Source organism: Nipponia nippon, unplaced genomic scaffold (assembly GCF_047370975.1).
Source record: "Nipponia nippon isolate SJK-2023a ecotype South Korea unplaced genomic scaffold, ASM4737097v1 scaffold_7, whole genome shotgun sequence".
In the NCBI taxonomy this organism is placed as follows: Eukaryota; Metazoa; Chordata; class Aves; order Pelecaniformes; family Threskiornithidae; genus Nipponia; species Nipponia nippon.
The window spans coordinates 34,016,626-34,041,832 of record NW_028262391.1 but is presented as its reverse complement, the minus strand read 5'-3'; the positions used below and the strand labels follow the sequence as shown (position 1 = coordinate 34,041,832).

The 25,207-nt window shown below is 36.2% G+C and overlaps 1 long non-coding RNA gene across 1 annotated transcript; it reads right to left on the bottom strand.

Moving 5' to 3' along the window:
* Positions 1-638: 638 nt before the first annotated feature.
* LOC148050992 (uncharacterized) lies at positions 639-3,479 on the bottom strand. The gene is made up of 3 exons (XR_015700584.1): positions 3,255-3,479; positions 2,636-2,730; positions 639-1,109 (listed from the first exon to the last, which is right to left on the bottom strand). It is a non-coding gene; the product is annotated as an uncharacterized LOC148050992 (long non-coding RNA).
* Positions 3,480-25,207: the final 21,728 nt, after the last annotated feature.

The following is a 25,207-nucleotide window of genomic DNA, read 5'->3' as shown; positions in this document are numbered from 1 at the left end:
ACTATTGGATATAAAAGAGATTGTGATATTCAGACACCAAAAGCCATCCATTTTTTCCCTTAACATAGACCTTCAAGGACAGTGTTTAAGTAAGAATACGCTCAAATGCTCAAAGAGCATTTACATCAATTTTCAGGGAACAGATATTGTTTAGGGCTAGTGTCCAAAAATTCCTGCCTTTCTAGACATGTCCAGCAACACTGGCAGGGTGAAAAAAACTAAGGTGTATGTCTCATGTACATGATGGTAATTTTCATTTTTTCTCTATAAACACTCAAGTCACATTTTGTCATTTAGCAGGGAATTATTTATCAAGACATGCAAAGGATGAAAGAGAAATAAGCTAATTTAAAAGAGACAGTTCATTGCGTATAGACTTGCACATAGACAGTTAACACAGCTTACATACATGATTTTTTTTTTACTTTAACACCAAACATCTTTACTGTAAAGCCAACTTTGCGGCCTTTTAACATCAGTTATCCAAAGAATTGTATTAAAACTGTTCATGAAATAATATGCAACCTTCCAGTGTTTAATAGGAGCATCAATAAACCCACAACCTGTAAAACACTGTGCTTTTCTTTTTTTTATTCAGTAGTTTTATTCATAAACATACTGTAGGCAAGTTTGAAGCTTGCCAAAGTGAACTTGCAACCAATGAAAATATTAGAAGAAAAAAAATCGTTCATTGCTATCAAATTTTTAAGGGAAAAGTATAGCAGACACATGCTTTAAAAAATGAAACTATGTATCACAGATCTTAGGCTTCCTACTTGTCACATAGCTGAAGCAGTGTGTTAACATTCAATAGTCTCCATTGCCATAGCAACAGATGCTTGTTAGATAAGGGCTGATTTGATGCAGGCACCTCCCTGCAGAAACAATCTGCTAATCCTTAAATATGCATCTCTAGAATTCAGCAGGATTTTCATGTAATTTCTTTTAGAAAGGTAATACTGTTATACAATACAAGGTATACATCCCAAGATACCCTATCTGATCTGAATGTGTGCAACTTGCCCTTTACTAAACCAAAGTTCTGAGGTACTTAATGCAGCTTGGCACGGAAGTAGATGATGCAGGCTACAAGTTTTTCATGTAGGAAACTGTAAAGGAAAATAATCAGATTTGGCTGTCTATTCAACATTTATGTAATAGCACACAAACACTGGATATCATCCTGTTCCCTTTGGAGTCAACAGAGACCCCTCCCTCCTTTTTTTCATCAGACAAAAAAGTTTGTTCAGTTTTGACCTACAGTCAGTCATAAGACACTCGAGCAGCAGCATCATCATACACAGCTGGATTAAGTGAGGGAGGAGTGCAGAGTTAAGTGATTTGTGCAAGTTTACATAAAAAGTTAGCATGAGAAATACTGTTTTGCAGCTTTGGATCAGTTATTACTACATTATTATTATTATTATATATGCTACCATTTATGTTTTCATCATTACCTGATTAAAAGAAAAAAAAGCAATACAAAAAATCTCTCAGCTAATGCGGCACACTTTAGCTGGTTCCAGGAATTCATCACACAGAGTACTAAGCCTGGTTTCCACTGTGATATGCTGTGGTTTAGAACCTTGGTATATTTTTAACCAATCAAGTGTTGCTACATTCAAAAATGTATGCAGATTGAAATGTTAATGTCCCTAGAAACTGAGGATTGGAAAGTGCTGAAGTGTAACCACAAGCTACACTCAATACTGCATTATTCGTGCTTTTTGGTTTTACTTTTTTCTACCAAAGTTGGACGGACTCCCTTAGTGCAGAGCAAATAAAGAGACTTCTATGAAACTGTTGCCTCAGACATACAACTATATCTTGAAGAACTGCTAGAATCAACTTGCATATACTTGTTTATCTGTATTGGTAGAGCAAATTAGTCAAAGGACGGGGTAATTTATTTCTAATAATTTATGTAATAAAAGAATATACCTTTGCTTCATGCAGTTAGAAAGAGAGTTCAGACAACTTTGGTAGGTTAAAAAAACCCCACCTCCTCTAGCGTTTTTTTCTGAGCCACCAGTACACATTTCTTAAGAGACACTTTAAGACATATTACATAGAGAATGGCAAACAGCAGGTAACTTAATAACTCACAGTGTCTGGCAGGTTCTTTTAACTTTATGTTAAGCAGCACAATTTGCTTTATATGTATTTTAATCATTATTATAAGGCTCATGATGTGCTTCAACTTAGAATGACTTAAAAAAACTGCCAATGTTTATTCATATCAGGTGGTTTACAGAGTCTCCTAAGTATTAGTTGCTCAGGGCAATATTATATCAAAAAAGATTCTAGTAAGATCAGAGTAATTCCCCACATCCACTGTTTACTGTATCACACTTCAATAAAACCTGCCAGCTGTATCTTTTTTCTTTTAAATAAGGCACTAGACAGAAGCAGAATTCAAACTAACCATGCCTTTAAATCTAAATTAACTTTTAAAAAATCTAAATTCCTCAGACATTTCAATTTGTGACCCAACTGCAATAACTAAAAATCTGTTGGATTTATGGATCTAAAAGTAAGTTCACTGTATTCCGTCAACTTGGAAATAAGCTGTTAAAGAAGGAGTCTCATACCATAGTTGACAATTTTGTATTTTTTAGAAATGTTGATAAATTACCTTGAAAAGGTTTTGCAACACATCGATCGGTTCCTCTTCCTTTATTCATATTTCTGATATGTTGCATCTCATGTTTTCTCTTTCTTTCTCAATGGCTGAAAAAAATGAATTTATATATACAGTTAAACCCCACCACCACCACCACATAATTCTCTTGGATCAAGTAATAATTCTTTCTAGAAAAAGGAAATTAATTAAAAAGTTATTATCTCCCTGCCTTCAAAGAAAAGCACTTAATTACAGAGTAATATTACATCAGCAGCTATTATGGTTAGCACTAAAATGTAGTGTTTGGATACAGCCTAAAACTACATTTCAGGAAACACGTCAGAATAACAGAAAACCAGGAAAGTGACAGGAAATACTCATCTACATTCCCCCGGCAATGAAGCTACGTCACATACACCTAAACTATCTGCAGCAGCTGTTTATGTAATTTGGTTTTTACAAGTCTCTATCAATAGCGGTTCCAATTCTTTTAAGAGTCTGTTATAATGTTTAGTTACAAAGAAAAAGCCTTATACCCAACTGATACCGTAACTGCTACAAAAGTACACAGAAGTTGCCTTCTCTTCAGCAGATATATAAAAACAATCTATCACTCTTGCCTTGTACATACCAAAAGAATGTTAGCACACCACCTAAAGCTTGAAGCAAAGGACAATTGTCTCCTATTCTTGCTAGTTTTCTTCATGACAGTGCAGTTCTTTAAACAATACTGATGATGGGGAAGCAGAATAAGAGGAGTACTAGTCAGGGAGCCACTTAATCTGCTAAATATGTATTAGCATGACTGCTATCAATCATAACAGTCAGCACTGATTAGGTGCAGAAAGCCTTAACCTTTAATAAATTCATATATACTGTGATTTTGTAAGTTTATCCTATCCTTCTACAAATGTAACACACAGTATATTTCAAAGTACTGTATGAAGTATGGAACATTTAAAGCATCCAAAGCTGTTATGGAAGATCACTTAAAAGGCACATTAATGATTAGTTAATTACTTCACTAAATTAACCTGTGAGAAAATAATGCATTGTTCTTGCTGCAGCTGCTGAAAAGCAACAGTCTTTTGCATGGTACAACTGAGACTTAGTAGAGACAAGCTGTTCCCGGGCAGCGGGAACATGAAAACACTCAGTAGCTTTTTGAAAGAGCTGGAAAAAGATGTGGAACTACAGCTGCACTGTATTCAAGTGAATTCAAGTATGAGATGGCTGCAGCATACTACATTTCCCACTACTGCATACTACCATTATATTTCCCACTAATACATGAAGGAAGAGAGCTGGTATAAAATTTATTTTTGCCCTCTAAGGTTACTGTGTATTTTATTTTATGACTTTCTCACTTGCCGGTTTTGCCACCCTAGTATTTGGAGCAGGAATTGTTAAACACACTTTGCATTCTCAGTAACACCAAAACCTCTCATTAGAATTCTAACCCAGTCACCGTAATTACCTTTTAAAATACCCAGTTTAACTCTCTCAGCTAGGTAAAATGACAATGGTTTCTATACCTACCACAGAGGGAATCCTGATTAGATTATTTAGAAAAAAGCACAATTATAACATTTACAAGGCATGATCACAGTGAAGAACAGTGTAGTTCTCCATTAAAGCAACGCAATATGTAGAACTGCACAAAGCTGAAACTGGGTTATCACAATATTTGTAACTCAAGATGTAACTTATATATACACAAGTTAAATGCAAATCTTTAAAACAGACAATTTCAGGTTTGCAATAGATAATCTACTTCCACAGAATATTTCTTCTCTTCAAAAATATGTTCTGAAACCTTTCAAAATATACAGCTAATTATGAAATTAATCTATAATTTTAGGTCGTCCGGCCTCGGGGTTTGTGGTATTATTTAAATGTATTTCTTGATGAAGTTACAGTACACATTTATTTCTGGATGAGGAAAGATCCCAGCGAAGTGTCCTGGGCTCCAAAAGATACATACAGTATGCCATCCGAATACCCACACAATATGTGTGTGTGTTTATTCAGGCAAAAAAAGTATGTGCACACATACAAATGCAAATTTAATTTGCTATACTTAGGTACTTAGGCTATAATGCGATAGCAATGTTGCTATGGGAACAGGGTCTCAACAAAAGTAGGAGATCACACATGACAGGCGGCACATTTTTGGATGGTTTTTGTACATGTTATGTCAGGGTGGATAGCAAACATGCCAAAGCATAAGGCTAACTTAAAGTCTTATATGCCCTGACCTATAATGAGGTTCCATTGATAATTTTGCATTACACTATTTTTTTTAAGGATTCTACAAAACACTACTTGCTTCCAGGTGCAGCCTTCCAGGTGTGTAAGAACTCTTTTCCCTCATCTTTACATTCTTTACCTTTCATTTGTAATTTCCTATCTTGTTATCAGGTCCTCCCCTTTTGTTTTGTTTTCCCCTAAATGTATTCATAATGCTCACTTGCTCATTCATTCTTCCTGCCCATGGTATACCTCTTTTTTTTCTTTCTCTCTCTTCTTACTGTGTAAATTTTCTTCAGGACTTTTCAATCCTCTTTTGTGTATTTTGCAGTCTACCTTCTCTCACAGTGTTACCCCCTGACGAAACACACAGCACTATACACATTTCCTCCAACAAGGAGGCCTACATACGTACAGAGCCACAGTAATAGTACTTGGAGTGGTATTATTTCATTCAACAAAACTGAATGTGCATTTGTTCCTCTCATTTCCTCAAAAGGCAACGTAAGAGAGAGAGTCACTTCTCTCATGAAAAGAGGCCTCTGGGAATCCTCAAGAAAAATGCACCCATAAGAATGAATTCTGCTCTCTGTGGTTCAGTTTCTGCATGGCTGGCAGAGGGGAGGTGACTGCCCAGGAGACCAAATTACTTCAGTCAGTAGTTTATCAATAATAGCAGATGGCAAGTAGAATCATATGGAAATAATTTGAGGTGATCTACAGAGAAAGTAAAACTAAGTATTCGAACATGATAACCTAATCCAAGTTTGGTTAGGGATACATTTATATGACTTGTAAGCTAGTTCTGTCAGTTTAATCTGCCTGTCAAGTGAAAACCAATATAAAGATTTGCCCTGGATATTATCCCAAACCCTTAAACATGCATTTACTGAAGACTGTAAACATGGCTTTAGTATTCTTAGAATCATGTTACAAAGCTATATTCAACACTCTCTATTATTTTTCTAAATAGACACCATCACTGCTTTTTATTTTATGTGGTAAATGAACTATAGCAAAATGAGGTACATTTTCATTTGTTCTTTCAAAATCCCTCAATACCTACATTTTGCAGGTCTTTTTCCCTACTGTGTATAGTAGCAGATACAATGTTTTCTGTAAACTGATATGATATAACCTTTACATCCTAGTGTAGTGTTTCAAAAAGCTTACATCCCCCAAAGCTTTGAAACTAAAAGGTACACAGGCAGCCAGGTTAAGAATAGCTAAAGACAGTGCCAGTGTAACAGTGTTCCAGAAATCTGTTTCGTTAATTCCTTCTTCTTATATGTCCATGAAAATTTTATTAAAGATTTTTGTAGGTCTCTACATAAAAAATGGTATTTCATGTCTTCTTAATAAGTCTTAATATGCATTGAAAAACTCCATAAACTAATAACTTCCTGTCCTTAGGTATAGAAGCCATATTGTACTCTATTTGACATTTCAAACTGTTAGTCAGACATTGGCAGTGTCAACAAAACGTTATCTGAAGTGGAAGGTAATATATTCAGCTCAGTTCTACTTTTCCAGTTTTCTGATTTCTTCTTGTTCCATGATTATTTCTCTGCATCAACATTTGCAGGAATTTGTAAGTCAAATATAGAATTTTTAAACTGCCAGCAGCTCAAGTTCCATCTGGGATCTGAACAGTCAAGCTGAGCTCCTTCTGCTACACACAATACTTACACCACCACTACTAATAAATATTGTGAAATTAGAATTCTGCAGACAGATTTTCTAATGATCTACAGGCAGAACAGAACAATTTGCTCTTTCACACCCTTACTATTACTCTAATTATAATTCCCATAAAAACTGATTTTGTGAGGTAGCATTTTTAAATCTCAGGTAATTGGAATTTTAGTCAGATAACCCTAAATTCATGTGCATACTTAATAAATATTTAAAAACTGTGAGTAAGAGCGGCATGTCTATATGACTATCCACTGAACAGGTGTATAACACCAATTTGGTTGAGTGATAGTGAATCGTATGAGTCACTTTTTGGCTTTGCTCTAAGAAGCAAATAATAGCTTTTTATATGATAGTAAAAGCAACTTTTCTATGACTTATAGACACTCACTTCTCAGCACCTGTCTGGGCTGTGAAACACTACCTTCCTCTTAAGGGAAGGGTCATGTTCATTTTATTGTAAGGAGGTAAAGTTTATGACTTCCAAGGAGGTTGGTCAGGGCTACCTTTAGTCTGTAATTATGGAAGACCTAAACTGGATCAATGAAAACTGATGTCCACAGATTCACATCCAGCTGTGGACAAAGTTCTGCTAATGGGTATAGCATAGTTTGGAGAAACACAGGAGACTCAACTCAAGTTTTTACAAAATTTAACATGCAACAAGAGTGGTGTTATAATTGGCTTATACATATACAAGTAGAACAGATTTCTGAGTAACTCTGTTTACACTTAATGCATTCAATTAATTAAAAAAGCAAGATCTGCCGTTTTCTGCTGTATTTCAACTGACATTAACTTTCAAATAGTGTATTGCATTTTCGTAAGAGATATCATTTAATCTTTTCCATTTATACTCTATTACTTCAACTGCTGCTAACTCACAAATACATTGATTCTGAAGTTTGCCATCATAGTAAAATTACTCACTATAAAAGCCACTTCCCTTCTTCAACTAGAATCAAGAGACAGTTATATTTGTCTGACAAGTACTTTAAATAGTTCCCATTTCAGATTAGATGGCTGCCAGACCACAAAACAAGCTGCTTCTACACTGCTTTGCCTGAAACTGTTAAAAAATGAGGCTAATTTAGAAAATTGACACAATACAGAAAATAAACATCAGAAACGCAAAGAGCTTGGATATAGTGAGTTTCTTCACTTCTCCCTTTTGTTTTGATCAGGAAGAATGACATATCCTTATGTGAGTTACTGTGTGAGGAGGGCAAAAAAAGCACCAGGTATTAATAAAATCAACTTCGTAAAAGGACTTGAACACCAAAATAGTTTCTAAGTATGTTCTAAGATGCCAACAACAGCCTGATATACCCAACTACCTATCAAAACAGGGAATATCCATTCCTGTAATGAATTCAGATTCTTTGAGAAGTGCTAAAATTAATTTTTTTGTTGTCATTTTGAAGATCAGGCTTACTAAGCAATAAGACATTCCTTTGAAAATATCAAGGCTTTGTTTTGTTTTCTTAAAATAACAATTTTGGAAAACTTTTTAACTTATGCGTTTTAACAGTATTATTTCAGAAGTTCATATGAATTAAGAAGTTTTCAACCTAAAAGTTCTAGTTGAACATTACTTACATGCTGGCGCTGCCCTTAGGACAAAAATGTTGGCTTTTAGAAAGAAGGTCCAGTTCTTTTCAAAGCAAGAATGATTTTAAGATGGATGTTAAGTGGGGAGGTATTACGAGTTCTTTTCCAGGTTTAATCAGAATCCTAAGACAACTGCAGAAGATCACTATGGGGGTGGTATTTCAATCCATCTCTCTTGAATATATCAACATGTAATCTCCTCAACCCATTATCCTTGTTTGTTAGAATTGAAACTCATACATAATTTGAAATGGATGATGTGAATTGGTGACAAAATCTGTAAGTTATGGCTATTTACTGAATACTTTGAGTATATATAACATAGCATCCAATGAAAAAGACACTTTATGGCTCTGATTCAGCAAAGCAAATAAACATGTTTAAAACCTTTACTGAAATAGGACTTAGGAAATATTTTTTTAAATTTTGCTTTTGCTTAAATCTCAAGTAGGGGACAGAACCATGTCCCTCAGTTTTTGTTGCCTTATTCAGAGAAAATTAACTCATCTGCACAATTTGCTCCTGAGTTTTGAACGTTTAATTCCAAACATTGGGATAGTATTTTCGAACATAATATTTCAACTAGGGAAAGGAAAGAAAATTGCTCACTGTGGCACTCAGCCTTAGTTTTTCAAATTTTTTACACCCCCCCCCCCCTTTTTTTCCTCAGGAAAATACACTTTTTAAGCAACATTCTACTTGAATCCATGGAATCCCACCTCTGTTTATATGACAGAAGCAGAGTAAGTCAAGGTTGTAATATTCAGCTTATTACAAGGAATTTTGCATTACAAAATGTATTCTGCTAGTACTCTTTACAAAATCTCTGGGGTTAATAAATTTTTTCCCTACCCAGCTAGATGTATTTAGAAGCCCTTACAAAACTGTTTCTCTTTGTAATTTAACCCCTGTGTAAATATAACATAAAGTGTGCACTCTTACAAAGGACACTGCAGGTATCAACATTACCTGAGGTATAAACATCAAACTGCATGGTTTGGAAAGACAATTTTTGAATTGGTACGAATCCACAGACAACAAGGGTTATTGAACAGAGTACTAGATGGCAAATATTAAAATAAACAGTCAGTAAAACCAGAAGTGAACTTTGTCTCTTCAGTCTACTGTATATACACAGTATATTCCTGAACATCTAACATTTCAGAAAATCCACTAACTTTCCAAGTGTACTGTTGATGAAGCTAGTATCAGGATTTTGCAGTGTTTTGCTCCTTTTGGGGAATTTAACACTAGATGGCATCTCACACCATGAAATGTGTAATGAAGTGTAAGCAAACATTGCCTGCACTAGACCAGACTAGTCATTTAAAAAGCTCCTTAAATCAATAGAGTAACACTTCCATAACAGCTCCTTCTCTTATTTTTATAAGGTATGATTCAATTCTGTTTTTCACGGGTGGCCGAAGGACACAGAGGTGGTATAACAGTATTAAATACACTAGGTCAACTTCTGAAAAAGGCCCTTGAAGAATAAATTTCATACAGTATTCAAAGGTAGATAGATGTTTCTCTTCAATTCACTACTAAATTAAACCTGTCTGGCTTTATTATATATTAAACATGTATTACATTAGCTGATGCTAAAATACAGTTCAATATCCACAGGAGAGTCATAACTATTAAGTTAGGCTTTTGTTTCACAACTTTTTGCAAAATAATAGCACTGTGTTTTAGTTTCACTACTGATGCATCCCTGTATAAAAAAAATATTTTAATTCACAACTTATAGCATCAAACGTAATCACCAAATTTGGAACTTGGAACTGATAGCAACACAGTGATTTCTTCATATCAAAAATTAGTAAGACTATAAAGTTGAGTTGTAGTTCTCCAGACCTCATTTTTTCATAAGTAATGGATGACTTACAGACAAATTAAACCAAAAAGCTCAGAAGCTAAGCAAGCATTATTTTCAACTGATGCCTCAATCAATTAACATAATATAAATGTTCACACACATGCTATAGGTAAACGCATGTGAACAAAAAGAATTATCAACTAAGTAAAACATTATATACATCATAAACACATTAATTTTTCACACAAACTAAGTTTTTCACTTTATTGAATGGAGAACATATCAGAAACTATTTGTATTTAATGAACCTGTAATAAACAATTTTTTCCTTGCTTCTTACAGAAATACAATTATTCCTAAAGATGTTGTTTCTTATTTAAGAGGGATTTTATTACACTGGAGCTATTTACATCATGTCTTACATGTCTTGGTCTTAATTTTATGATTCTACAAGAATTTTTTTCTTTAAAATACAACTGCAGGTAGAATTCCTATATATTTCTGTGTGAGATATCCAGTCATCAAAGGAAGAATTTACACAAAAATAAAAATAAGCCTTCACCCTATCACATAGCCTTCATTTACTAGCCTCCCCACAGTCCTTGGCAGCACAGAAGATTTCATGAACATGGCAAAAAATGACTATAAAGATAATAATAAACTCTGGTTTAAGGATATGTTAATAATTGTTTTTACTTTTTTGTGAATAGTCCTTAATCATTTTCAAGCTTGTCTTGTTCTCTAGTCAAGGCTACCATGCTGAACAATGCAGATAAGGAAGAGACACAAGGGTACCACTGAACTAGCATTATATAGAACGGAAACACTGGTCCAACAAACACGAGATCGATATCCTTTGAAAGCTCAGAATTCATGGACTACAAACCCACTAACATCTACCTTGAACATTGAGATATTTTACTGCATTTTGTCCTTCACACAGTTCATACTTCTGTACACTGTACTTCTAAACCTGAAGTGCAGAACACAATTCAGATATTTAAACATTTATCTGCGTACACAAATGTTATGATCAGACATACCAAATAAACACACCAGACATGGATCATAATAAACGCACAGTGATTCCTCCCACTCAGTTATCAAGTGATAGAAACTCCTTAACTTATTGGTCTTTTCTCTCTTTTACCTTCTTTCTCCATTAAAGAGCCAAAATTCCAGTCCCCAAAGTGCAAATTTATTTGTGCAGTTGTACTCCCCATGTCAGGCTGTGAACTGCAAGCATAATTTTTAACAGTAACCTTTCCTAATGACAATGGATCCTATGGTGAAAGCTTTACTGCTCAAGGTTTGGAGCTTTCTAGGCAACCAGTATATTTTATTCACAAGGCAACTACTAAGCGTATTTATAGATCTGTAAGTAAATATCTATGATTCACCTAGGTATTATATTTGTGATGCATGGTTGCACAAAAACCTTTAAATTAGACCTGTATTTCATATGCCTTGTAACAGCTTGAAAACATTTAAGTAGGAATCTAGCAGGCAGAGTATTTTTAAGCTACACTGATGTCTGATGCATGAATCCTGTAATAAAATGCAAAATAATCTTTGAATAAGAATTGGTATGCACTTCTTTTAAACTCTACCCCTAAGAATAAAAAAGAGAGCCTCTCCTTTCAAAATGTGAGATAAAGCAAGATGTTGTAAGGAAATAATTCAGTCAGTGGAAAACAATGCTTATAGTTGCCTTCATATAAAGGCAAGGAAATGAGAGTTAGGACATAGGACAAAATGTAATTTTTTCTGGAAAAGAAAAATAATTTTTAGAACTGAATTTCATCTAAACTGAGACCAAAACCTAATATGTTTTAAATGGCAATGTAATTGTAAGATAGAGAAGTTATACGGTTGCCATGGCTGCCTTGAAATGCCTTGATACGCTTTCCTTTCTTTACATTTAATCTTAACTCTGAACTAACTCTGAATTTCTCTCTGTTACTGCCATATCAGCTGTTTTTCTTCAGAATTCTATTCCACTGCCTAATCTCTTAAACTGGTAAGGCCAGACAACCTTGGGATAATAAATCTCACTGTTCAACGTTTCAATTCAACACTTCACATGTTAAAAACAAGATTGCAAAAGAGTACTTTAACATCTAGTTCCTTTGCTAAGCAGAAATTACTGTGGTTAAACAGTTACAGCCTTACTGATTTTCTTAGCATGATTTTTCTTCTCTCTGGGTAGATACCCAGCCTAGAATAAGACTCTCTAGCTGTGTAACGTGATTTTCTCCACTAACATAGGAAAAAAGGCCCATGGTGCTCTAAGTACAGTAAGGCAACCAACATACTAACCATAGCTATTTTGGTAGCAACAGTACCTTACAAAGATGTGGGCTCCACAAAGATAATGTGGTTAAAACTGTATCACTCAAGGAGGTCAAATGGTCAAAAATAGTTTTCCCTCAAGCACAGTAATCAGGCTTGTATTTGTATGTTGAAATTACAGGCAGTTTTGCATTGCAAACAACTTTGTGGCAAACCAAAAATACAGGCTTTTTTTTTCCTTAACCAATACACACATGCTGATTTATGTTGGCCTTTTGGTAGAATGAAGTCTCCTCTGTCTTTAAAATAAAACAATCCCTTAGTAAAATGTGTTGGGACTCTGAAATGACAAAATAGTAGCTGGGATAATGTCATCTAAAGATAACCTCTCTCCTGGCATACTGCTATGGTTATAACCAGCATAATCCCTTGAATTCCATTATTTTTAAAGAAAGATGCTGGCTTGTACTACCCATCACTGGGGTTCAGTTTCCAACAAAACTACACTCTTATTCAGACAGTTTAGCGTAGGCCATTTTTTCCCTGTAGCCTAAGGGGCAAGATGGAAGTTGGAAGACTGGTCAGCTTCTTCATGAGCAACTGATGCTAATAGATTATTAATGAAAGAGCCATGTTCACTGTTGTGTTGTCACCGTGCTGGGGTGCTTTTAACATATTTTGTATAGAAATTATGTTTTAATTGTAGCATTATGTCCTAGAATTGGACAAATCAAGCACAAATAATAAGTATTAGGGAGATCTACCTCTAATCTTAGTCAGCACCCAGATATGTATGGCTACATAAGCTGACAATTATCAATCAGTTTGGGAAGACTTCATTTTACCTGTGCTATTCTAGTTAGAGATTGTGTTAAATTTATAAGCAGAAAATCTAAGGATGTAAAAAGATTCAGAGATAATAACATAGCCCTGGACTAATGACATACTCGTGTACTATAAGGACAGGAGTCTAGGCTTTGAGGATAACTACCGCTAACTATTCTAAGGTCACTGTAGTAACATACAGTAGCACAACCATATGTGCAAACTTTAAATAGTGAAGAACAAAGAACATGAAACCCAATAACCAGATTAAAAAGCCACTCTCAAAAATCACTGAAACTGTGTGCTTTGTACTTTACCATTTCAAGCCCACATTTTCAGCCTTCTGTTAGCAATCAAAGTATACAATTATAGGGAGAGATTTTTCAAAGAAGTCAGCAGTTTCCACTTAGGATAGAAAAGGAAGCAGCTAAGTTTCCTAAAACGCTGATCAACCAGCAAGTCCCAATCAGTTTACGTATTTTTAAAATATCACTGTTTAATTCTGGGGTCTAAATATGAATTAAGCTCTTGTGAAATATGATCCTTGATGCAGTATGGGGAATAGCTATTTGAAAAACATTTTCCTTTAAAACATAGTTGTAAAAAAATAGAACCACTCTGAGCAAGTTGTCTTCTAATCTTTTACTGCAACCACAGAATTGCAATGACTGTACTGCAGTACTACCTTATTTGCAGCAAAAAAAGCCCTACAGATTTGCCAACATAAAAGTAGAGACTTGTAGCATGCCAGTTAGGTGCACACATTAGCTTTGCAGCCTTAATAAACACTAGGTAGCTGAAGATCTGGTAGATTTATCCTGACAATACTGATTTCTGTCTTTCATTGTAAAGGGTGTATTTGTTTTTAACATTTCAAGCGTATAAATCCGCAAAAAGCAAAAGCTGGAATGTTGATCACAGTGCAAAGCTGATTAAGGAGGAAATAAAAGAAGGCAATGTACATGCTTGGATTAGGAATCTGTTCACAGTAGTAGATAGAATACTTTTCAATGAATAAACCCCAAATACCCAAAACTGACGCTTATGCATCATCCATTTTTTGCACAACAAACTCAAATAAATCTTCATTTCAAAATTCTATCGAACCAAATAGCAGATCTTAGGCAAACATATTTTCAGCAAGTATATGCATGATCATCAGATGAACAATTGGTATTTGGATAAATAGCATGAATTCTTTACCTTTTAGAGGAAAACAATCTTTCCCCTACTCAGTTATAAAGCACTATGTATACTGGAAACAAATTAACCAGAAAATGATTGGACTTACCAGAGAATAAAAATGAGTCAGGTATGGGCTTGTACCCTCAACTTGAAGCACAATCTGAACTTTCCCAAAATGAGTTCCTGAAAAGCCTTTTGCTATATCACATTCTAGGGATGCTAAGGCCCCAAAGATTTTGTCTAGATCAAAACATCTCAAACTCATAGTATTAGTTCAAGCTTCTTACTAATCCTATACCGAACAATGCAGTTTTAATTTGAACAGATCTCCTCTACCCTATGTGAATTTATCTTACTCTTCTGAGGAAATAATACTATCACTCAAGAGTGTAGTTCACGTAGCTATGAAATTACTGAGTACTTTCTTTTAGTGTGTTTCAATTTAACTTAACAAACGGTGTTCTCCATTTTTTGCACTCATTGCAGACTACATATTTAAAACACATTATACTCTCCCACTAAAGAATTATTTGTTCTCATTCCTTTTCCTAAAATAAATTCAAGTTAAAGTACATTGTTATTATGGATGTCTAGGAAAGTAGAACATGTAGATCTAGAACTTTTAAATGCTCTTTCCCTAATTAAGTTATTCACATTAAGTTAAAAACTTCCACTTAGGAATTCGCAGAATGATATTGCTATGGCAACGTTAGAGAAGTGAGTCCAATTTTTGGAAAGCTTATCCAGACTTCTTGCAGTATGACAAGCTAGCAGTTCAGTTCTGAGACCCAGTATTGCTTATCACAATCAAGAAATGAGGGATTAAAAGAACTATGCAAGGCGCTCTGCTGGACACTGCAGATGTTCACACATTTAATACTGGCCTAGAAAAAAAAACGGAAATCAAAGGTAAAGTATTTAAGACTACCATGAGTTACAATTTAAGACTACCAATATCTTTTTCAAAAAAATGTTGGTAAACTCCCTCAGTATAGAACAGCATGCAATGACAGCAGAAGAAGGAGACATTGTAAAGCCTGCCATTCTTTCATGTCATAAATGTATGGGCCTATGAAACTATGAAACTAAAAGTCCAGTGAAAATCACCAGAGTAAGTCAGATTGGACTTCAGTTTATTGCAAATTGCATTTATTACCAACAGTAGAGATTTGGGACTTACATTCTGCATAGCAAAAATTTTCCAGTAACTCTCTTGAAAGGTTTAAATAAAAAGGAACCATTTGTTCAAGAAAAATGATATCTCTAGAAGGGCCACGAATGACCAGTGTCATCTTATCCACAGAAAAGGCAAATGAATAAATTTAAATATCTAATACCAGAAAGAGACTTTACTTAGATGTATATCAACTATATCAGGCTTAACTGAACACCACATGCCATGAAGACACAACTTGCATTCCTATGCATATGCAAGTAGTGTGACATTTTGGCTTTGTCCTGGTTTCAGCTGGGATAGAGTTGATTTTTCTTCCTAGTAGCTGGTATAGTGCTGTGTTTTGGATTTAGGATGAGAATAATGTTGATAACACACTGATATTTTAGTTGTTGCTGAGCAGTGCTTACACTAGTCAAGGACTATTTCACCTTTCTGTGCTCTGCCCGGTGCCCAAGAAGCTGGGAGGGGGCACGGCCAGGAGAACTGACCCAGACTGGCCAAAGGGCTACGCCATACCTTATGATATCACGCTCAGTATGTAAACTGGGGGGAGTTGGCCAGGGGGCAGCAATTGCTGCTCAGGGATGGGCTGGGCATCAGTCAGCGGGTGGTGAGCAATTGATTGTGCATCACTTATTTTGTATATTTATGTCATTATTATTATTATTATTCTTTTCTCTTCCTTTGCTGTCCTATTAAACTGTCTTTATCTCAATCCATGGGTTTTACTTTTTTTTTCCCCGATTCTTTCCCCCATGCCGCCGGGGTGGGGCGAGGGTGAGTGAGCGGCTGTGTGGGCTTAGTTTTCAACGGGGGTTAAACCATGACAGTTTTTATATCAAATTAATATTTTAAAAGATGTTGAACAAATGGTGAAGCAAGGGTAAAAATCAGATTATTAATTAGATTAGCCTTTGGCATTCTCATTATTTAAATTTAAAAATATTTTCCTCTTTTATAGGTCTGTATAATTTAAGAATAATTCTTCTAAGGAATAGAAGGCAAGATTATGGATGAACAAAGGTATCAGGACGATTTAGAAATAGATTCCATTTAATAAAATCCTACCAGATCAAAGCCACCCTAGACTTCATTTGAAATTCATATGTTTAAAACCACAGAATGGAAACTTCCAGTTATACTGAAAGCCATGCTATTCAATGGCTATTGGGACTCAAAGGAGGTTGTAAATCTCTGCTCTTCCATGTACCTTTCAGAAGCTGGCGCAGCTGTCTTGCATACAGCCTTTCTCTCCTATACTTTTGGAAACTGGAACCACAATCTTGCACTTTATTTACTGAACTTTCTCTGTACTTGTTAATCACTGAAGGCTGTCATTATAGACTCTCTCTCTGCAAAGTTCCATGCCAAAGGCAGAACTATTTATGAACCTCTGTAGCAGCAGAGGTTAAACAGGATACTAATAGGAATTCAAGGTGTGTGTTAACATTCAGGATCTTGAGCAGAATTCTTTAGGCAAACAAGAATGAACTGCAAATATTATGTATGTTAGGCCTAGATGATCATATCCAGCAGAATAAAATGAGTTGTGATCCATTCACTTTACTTCTATTTTTTTCATTTTAATTTCCAAATGGACACCTAGTTTGAAAAGGATCCTGTTCCTCAATCCTCTCTATGATTTTCCAAAACTACAAGATTTCCTTGAGGTGTTTTCATGAAGAGAAGTGTAGTTTAATTTTTTCACTGGTGTCTGTTCTTGAATGACCAGTGAGTAAACGATGACATATATTTGCACATCTATCAATGTAGGGAAAAAACCTGGAATATTTATTAGTGATCGTGTTGTAGCTGTGGTGATGTAGGGATTAAGAAAGAATGATTTTATAGTCTAAAAATTGAATTAACAAAAAGATGCTTCGCAAATAGAAAACTGTCACTAAAATCTAAAGTCAATCTGGTACGTGCTAACTAAATTGCTAACTAAAATCAGACATATTTAGCTATTAATTTTGCCTTGGTAAAACACAGTGATTACCTATCCTTACCATAGCTCTTCTTCAGTTTACTGCTTATTACAATATATTGTTTGTTAATGCAAAGTAATAAATCTTTCTACAATAATATTTTATTGATGCATGGCTGTGTGTGGGAACAGAATCTACTGGTTAACCATTGTTATGATCCTTGAGCTTTTTATGGGAGGAAAATATCTGGCTTAAAAAGCAATGTGTACTCATGAGTGTTCGCAGCTTAACTATTTACTCTTATATATTCTTCTAAGGCTCTTACTATTAGCTGGACTTTGATTTGCTAAATTCTAAATTGGAATTTGGAAGATTTATATAGTACTTGCACGCCAATTGTAATCTTAACTCTTTATTCACAAAATTCTCCTTTTGGCCCTACATGCCTTTTTTAGGCAGTCAACTCAAGAAGTTAAACACCAGAATAATTGGGAAATACTACATGGCTTGAGTAGGATATACCAGCTTTTGTAATTACAAAAAACCAGGGAAGTACAGATGAACATTTCTACACATTTTCTACAAACAAGCAAGCTAAAATAAGTGAAATAACTATGTAACTATGAAAACATAATCCTATCATTGGAATTCCAAGAACAGCATAAGCAACCTACATTCCTTTTTTCCTCCATTCCACACAAATTCTCTTGCTAATCTTCCATATTTCCATCTAGAGATGAACTGTCACAGGAGCACAGAACATACATACAATCATCAACATCCAAATGAAGAGTGTACTGTTAGAGTAACCAGACTTCTCCAGTTTTCAGACCACACTTGATTTCACCCAGTTAGAAACTGAAATACCATTATGTGCCGTAAGCAGAGTTCTTTATTCCGTTTGTGCTTCAGGAGAGGAACTGTGTTAGGTGGATTTAAAGTATTGCGCTTTTTACATGAACAAGAGTAGTCTTCTTCATTCTTCCTGTTCTATTTAAGTAGTTTCCTTTCTTGCTCTGGTGGTAGTCACGTAATCTCCTAATTCACATGTGATGTATGATCTGGCTCATAAACTACAAGATTTATTTTAATATAGCCAATTATATATTTAATGTGCAAATCTAGATGCTAGAAATATTCAGCATTTTTATTCTTACTTAACTTTTCTGATAAGCTCAGTTGAATCCTTTTAGAAATAGAGATAATATTACTTGAATATTTCAGACTTTGAACAAAATGCTTGCTTATCGTCTAAAATTAAATTATTTGCAGTTTTTAAAGAAGAATGTCTGTATTTATTACTATAACTGCAGGTACAGAAAAGCCTATTTCTAAGTTTGGCATGCATAATATACAAAAATTTAAAACATCCATACACTTAAAAAAATGCAGTTAAATCAGCAATCTAAGCCCAGGCTTAGAAAGGGATGTTAGGATATAGTATGATGTCATGTTTTATGTTCTACTGCAGTGAAATGAATTTTAAAAACGAGCTGGAGGTTAAAAACTTCTCTAAAACACATGGTTATAGACACCCCTGGAATTACAATCAATGATAATCATTAACCTTAATAAAAAAAATTCCTATAAATTCAAGATAATAATTAAGTACTACATCTAAAGAAAGAATACCAAGAGACTCAACAGAATATTTTAGCACAGAGTTAGAATTAAGTTCTTCCTTTATCTGATCATCTCTGCTACATGCAAGGAAAGACCAACAGGCATAGATTACTGTCACACTCCTGAAGCTTTAGGTACCTGGAAAAGATATTCCATAATCCTTTACTCATAGCAGAGATGATCCTAGCTCCAGAGTTGCTGGAGGAAATGAGGAAAGAGGTTTTGGGTGAGACAAGTATTTAGGGAGAGTGAAGGTTGTAAATTATTAAATGCTTCAAGAATTATGCCTGTTACTAAATGACTGCACAGTTAAACATGTTATATCTTTTGTAAAGGGAGGTGATTTTGAAACAAAGCAATATTCAAACAGAACACTGGTCCTGGTTCCAGCTGGGGTAGAGTTGATTTTCTTCCTAGTAGCTGGTATAGTGCTGTGTTTTTGATTTAGGATGAGAATAATGTTGATAACACGCTGATGTTTTAGTTGTTGCTAAGTAGTGCTTACACTAAGTCAAGGACTTTTCAGCTTCTCATGCTCTACTGACTGAGAAGGCTGGAGATGCACAAGAAGCTGGGAGGCAGCACAGCCAGGATAGCTGACCCCAACTGCCCAAAGGGATATTCCACACCATATGACGTCATGCTCAGCGTATAAAGCTGGGGGAAGAAGAAGGAAGGGGGGACGTTCAGAGTGATGGCGTTTTGTCTTCCCAAGTAACCGTTACGCATGATGGAGCCCTGCTTTCCTGGGGATGGCTGAACACCTGCCTGCCGATGGGAAGGAGTGAATGAATTCCTTGCTTTGCTTTGCTTGCGTGCACGGCTTTTGCTTTACTTATTAAACTGTCTTTATGTCAGCCCATGAGTTTTCTCACTTTTACCCTTGTGGTTCTCTCCCCCATCCCATTAAGGGGGAGTGAGCAAGTGGCTGTGTGGTGCTTAGTTGCCGGCTGGGGTTAAACCATGACAACGCTGAAATCAGCCTAAAGAACTCAGGAACTCTTTTGATAGGTCTACACTATAATATTCTACTTCATCCTAATCAATAATATGATACTTCATATCAATAAAGATACAGCCTCAAAATCCTAGCTAGGATTGTTCAACATTTTGCCGCAGCTTTCCTGCTACTAATAAACAAACTAACTAGATTAATGCTAGCTTGGATGGGCTTAAAAATGCTGCAATATAATAAACATATCCACTAAGTAATCTCTTACAGAGTTTTGATACCTCAACGTTCTTCTCAAGACAAAAGCTCAGATTTCTTTTTTTTTGTATGATACTTTGTCAGACCAGATGACAAAACAATTCAAAAATTTAGACTTGCTAAAGCCCTCACTTCATTTTCTCTCTTACTCTCCATTTTTTGTAAGGCTTCCACTTAAAGATTATTTGTAATAAACAGAAAAAGAAGAATCTACTTCAAACAGCACTAAATTGGGTATGTCTCTACAGAACAGAATACTTAAAAGTCAAAATTAACATTCCAACTTGAATGTATTCTGTGCATATTTTTGTTACCGGTAAAGCACATCTTACCCTTATTTTTGTCAATTATGTGCATCATCTCAAACATTATTTTCTCTGTGAATTGCTGTTCCTTGTAAAACTGAAAAAAAAAAAAAAAAGAAATGGTCACATTCTACTTTCTTAAGGTCATAATATAAATTGTGACTCCTGTTACTATAGAAACAGAGTGGATTTCATCATTTTAATGCATGCAGCGATAATTGTTTTTATTTCAGTCTATGGATAGGTAGTTAATGGTGCCAGCTGCAGTTAGCACAGACACAGACTATTGTCATCTAAGCACAAAGCTGCTGTCTCCTGTTCTGTCACTGTAAGCTTTCCTAACCATCAGCAATTCACAGGGGAACATTCAGGCAGAAAGAAGAGCTGTCCACAGGCCTTCGTTCTGTGGCTGAAATAGAATTTCCTGCAGGAATTATGTTTTCATATGAAAAACAAATAAATAAGGCACAGCACAGAGTGCTTCTTCAGATTGTCCAGTCAGGTCATTGCAGAAAAACTGGTTTCTACATGGCAGCTTATAAAATTTGGATTGTATTAAGGAAAGGTTCAGCTGATATCCTATCCATAACGCAAGCTTTCTCTAGAAAGTAGAGCTAGATATCATAAGCTTACAATTAACATAGGTCTCTAGGCAACTGCATATTTTAACCTTGATATTATTAACAGATCAACAGGTATTAAGCAAATGTAAACACTCCAGTTCTGTGAGATCACAGCTATTACCTGTATGCTCAAATTTAGGCTGATTTGGAATATACAAGTGGATAGTAACATAAAACAAAATCTTAAGTGAAAGCAATATGGGTAAGACGACTACTATCCAAATTCCAGGGTCATCCAGTCCCTACCCAAAATGAGGTTGCATCAGTTTTAAAACTGATGTACTCTAAAATAAGCAGTTAATGGCCGCACATAACATTATGACAGGTAGGGATCATTGGTGTTTTTGGATGCCATCTTTCCTAACCCACAAACACACATACTGGCTAGCACTGACAGTTTTCTTTCATGTATTTTATCAAACTTGAGCTTTGTCTCAATTTAGGAAGTGTACCACACTTTTAGTTCCTCTAGATATTTATTTCACAGAATCACAAAGTGGTTGAGGTTGGAAGGGACCTCTGGAGGTCACCTTGTCCAACCCTTCTGCTCAAGCAGGGTCACCTAGAGCAGACCATGTCCAGACGTCTTTTGAGTTATCTGGCCAACCTCTTCTGGTGCTGTCACCCGCACAGTAAAAAAAGTGTTTCCTTATGTTCGAACAGAATCTCCTGTGTTGCAGTTTGCACTCATTGTCTCTTGTCATGTCACTGGGTGCCACTGAAGAGAGTGTAGTTCCACCTTCTTTACACCCTCACTTCAGAGATTTATGCACATTGATGCCTGAGCCTTCTCTCTTCTAGGCTAAACAGTCCCAGCTCTCTCTGCCTTTCCTCACAGGAGAGATGCTCCAGTCCCTTACACTGGACTCTCTCTAGTAGCTCCATCTCCCTCTTGTAGTGGTCAGCCCGGAACTGGACACAGTACTCCAGGCGTGGCCTCACCAGTGCTGAAGAGAGGGGAAGGATCACCTCCTTCTGGCCTGCTGGCAACACTCCTCCTAATATAGCCCAGGATACCATTAGCCCTCTCTGCCACAAGGGCACATTGCCAGCTCATTGTCAACTTGCCATCCATCAGTACTCCCAGATCCTTTTTTGTAAAGCTGCTTTACAGCCAGTCAGCCCCCAGTATGGACTGGTGCCTGGGGTTGTTCCTCCCCAGGTGCAGGTCTTTGCATTGCCCTTTGCTGAACTGTGTGAGGTTCCTGTCAGCCCATGTCTCCAGCCTGTTGAGGTCGTTCTGCATGGTAGCACAACCCCCTGGTGTATCAGCCACTCCTCCCAGTTTGGTATCACCAGCAAACTTGCTGAGAGCCTTTGACATAGTCTCCCATTGTATCCTTAGAGCCAAAATGGTGAGATATGGATTGGTAAAGCAGCCTATGAGGAGAGCAGAAAAGTGGCTGGACCATTGGGCTTAAAAGGTTGTGATCAACAGTACAAAGTCCAACTGGTGGCTAGTTACTAGTGGTGTCCAGAGGCAAATACCAGGGCCAATACTGTTCCAAGTCTTTATTAGTGACCTAGATAATAGGACAGAATGCAATTTGGACAATATAAAATCAGGGGGAAAGGCTGATAGGCTGGAGGTTACAGCCACTGTTCAGAGAGACATCAACAGGCTGAGGAAACGGGCTTTCAAGAACCTCATAAAATTCAACAAATGCAAGTACAACAGTACAGACAGTCGAATGATTGGACTGAAAGCAGCTTTGCAGTAAAGATCTGAGAGGACAGTAAGCTGAACACAAGTCAGCAGTGTGTTCTTGCAGTGAAGAATGACAATTGTATGCTATGCAAAAGCATAGCCAGTAGGTTGAGGCAAGTGATTACTTCCCTCTGCCACTTCTGAGACCATTGCTGGAGCACTGCGTCCTATTTTTGGTGACTGGGTATTGAAAGACATGACAAACTAGAGGAAGATCAGTGGGGACCACCAGGATGATCAGGGGGCTGAAGCACATGACATACAAGGAGAAGCTGAGAGTACAGGATCTGTCCATGTTGTGGTTTAACCCCAGCCAGCAACCGAGCACCACACAGCCACTCGCTCACCCCCCCTTGATGGGATGGGGGAGAGAACCACAAGGGTAAAAGTGAGAAAACTCGTGGGTTGAGACAAAGGCAGTTTAATAAGTAAAGCAAAAGCTGCACACGCAAGCAAAGCAAAGCAAGGAATTCATTCACTCCTTCCCATCGGCAGGCAGGTGTTCAGCCATCTCCAGGAAAGCAGGGCTCCATCACGCGTAATGGTTACTTGGGAAGACAATCGCCATCACTCTGAACTCTATCCTAGCCAAACCAGCACAGTCCAGCTTTAAGAAGAGAAGACTCAGGGGAGACTTCAACTAACCAGTGACAAGGTACAGAGAAAATGGAGCCAGACTCTTCTTGGAGGACAAAGGGCAACAGACCCAGCTTGGAACATGAAAAGTTTCAGCCAGATCAAAATACATTTTTTTTTCAGTGCAAAGGTGGTAAAACAGTAGAACAGGAACATTTTTTTTTACTGAGCAGGTGACTGAGTACTAGAACAGGTTGCCCAGAAAAGTTGTGGAATCTCCATTTGTGGAAATAATCAGAAGCCTTCTGGACATGATCTAGGTGACCTTGCTTGAATAGGGGGTAGGACAAGATGACCTCCAGTAGTCCCTTTCAATCTGAACCATCCTATGATTCTCTGACAGTTTGTACACCTTTGGTTTGACATCTCTACAACTTCAGATTGATCCGGTAAGTATTTGCCAGAACAAATTTAACCTGAGAAGGCTTTGTATGTTTAACTTTTCTAACAGAGGACACTTGAATACTAAGTCTCACCTAAGACACCGAAGTTTTGCCCAAACAAGGTCTAAGCATCATGTGAAACAACAGCAAAACAAAATCTACTGTAATCTGTGCTCTCTGACAGTATGAGAGAATATTGTTTTTCATAATAACTTCCTGTTAATTCTCTAAACTGGCTCTTTTCAGGATTATTTGAAGAACAGGAAACCACATGTGAATGGGTATTACACAGGTGTTGGCATTGTACTAATTTACTTTTACTTCAGATGTGTTCTACAATTTGCTGAGCTGAGCAACATGAGTGGAGTGCTCTTTCTTAGTGTACAGTTAATAAGGAATAACTATCATAACTGTTACTTATATTAAAAGTATTGTTATCATTTTTACTAAGATTTGGCTTGACCCAGGGAAGATTTATTCCCAATCATTTATTCTCAGTTCATGTTAATTCGGTTATAATTAATGGAAGTTATGGGGAATATTATCACCTTGTAAGAGATGCAGCTGATGTGTAGTTTAAATATTAATGAGCTTATTCTTTATAAGGATAACTGCAATGCTTAATGTATATTAGCCAAGCAGACAGCTGTTTTTCTTAAAATTAAGGTGTTTCAAATCAATAGGTTTACAAGTTAACTATAAAGTACTATTTTCTGTACTTAGCCTTCCTTGCTCAACACCATGAAGTACATAAATTGTGCACACAATTGTATTTCCCTCTAACATATGTCTGTGCAATTTGGTTCTGAAAAATCTCTCAGAAACCAATAATACTATATGAAAAGCAATTTGCCCAATTTAGAACTGACAAAAATGCTGTAATGAATTAGAGCAGTGTATCATCAAAAATAGACATTCATGCAAAGTACTACAAAAACTGAACTATGACTAGAATTATACTTGGAAACGTCTGTTTAGAGGTCCCATCTGTGAACACAGCAAATTATAACAGACAAAATGTTGATGGTGGTATAATTCCTGAATACCAATAATGACATTAGCTGTTGCTGGACAGATAATACACAGTCACCGAGTCACATAACTCCTGTACAGTTCTTTCATTAATCATTTCTCCTCAGATCCTAAGAATTGTAACGTACAGATTCTTAGTCTAGAGGTTTTATGTAGCATATCCCTGCATGTCTCTGCCTACTGAGGCTTTCCCAATTCCTCTGGGATTCTTCACTCTGTTATTCATACATATGTACATACATACCCTACTTATTTTGTATTTAGGTCACATCAGCTATGCAC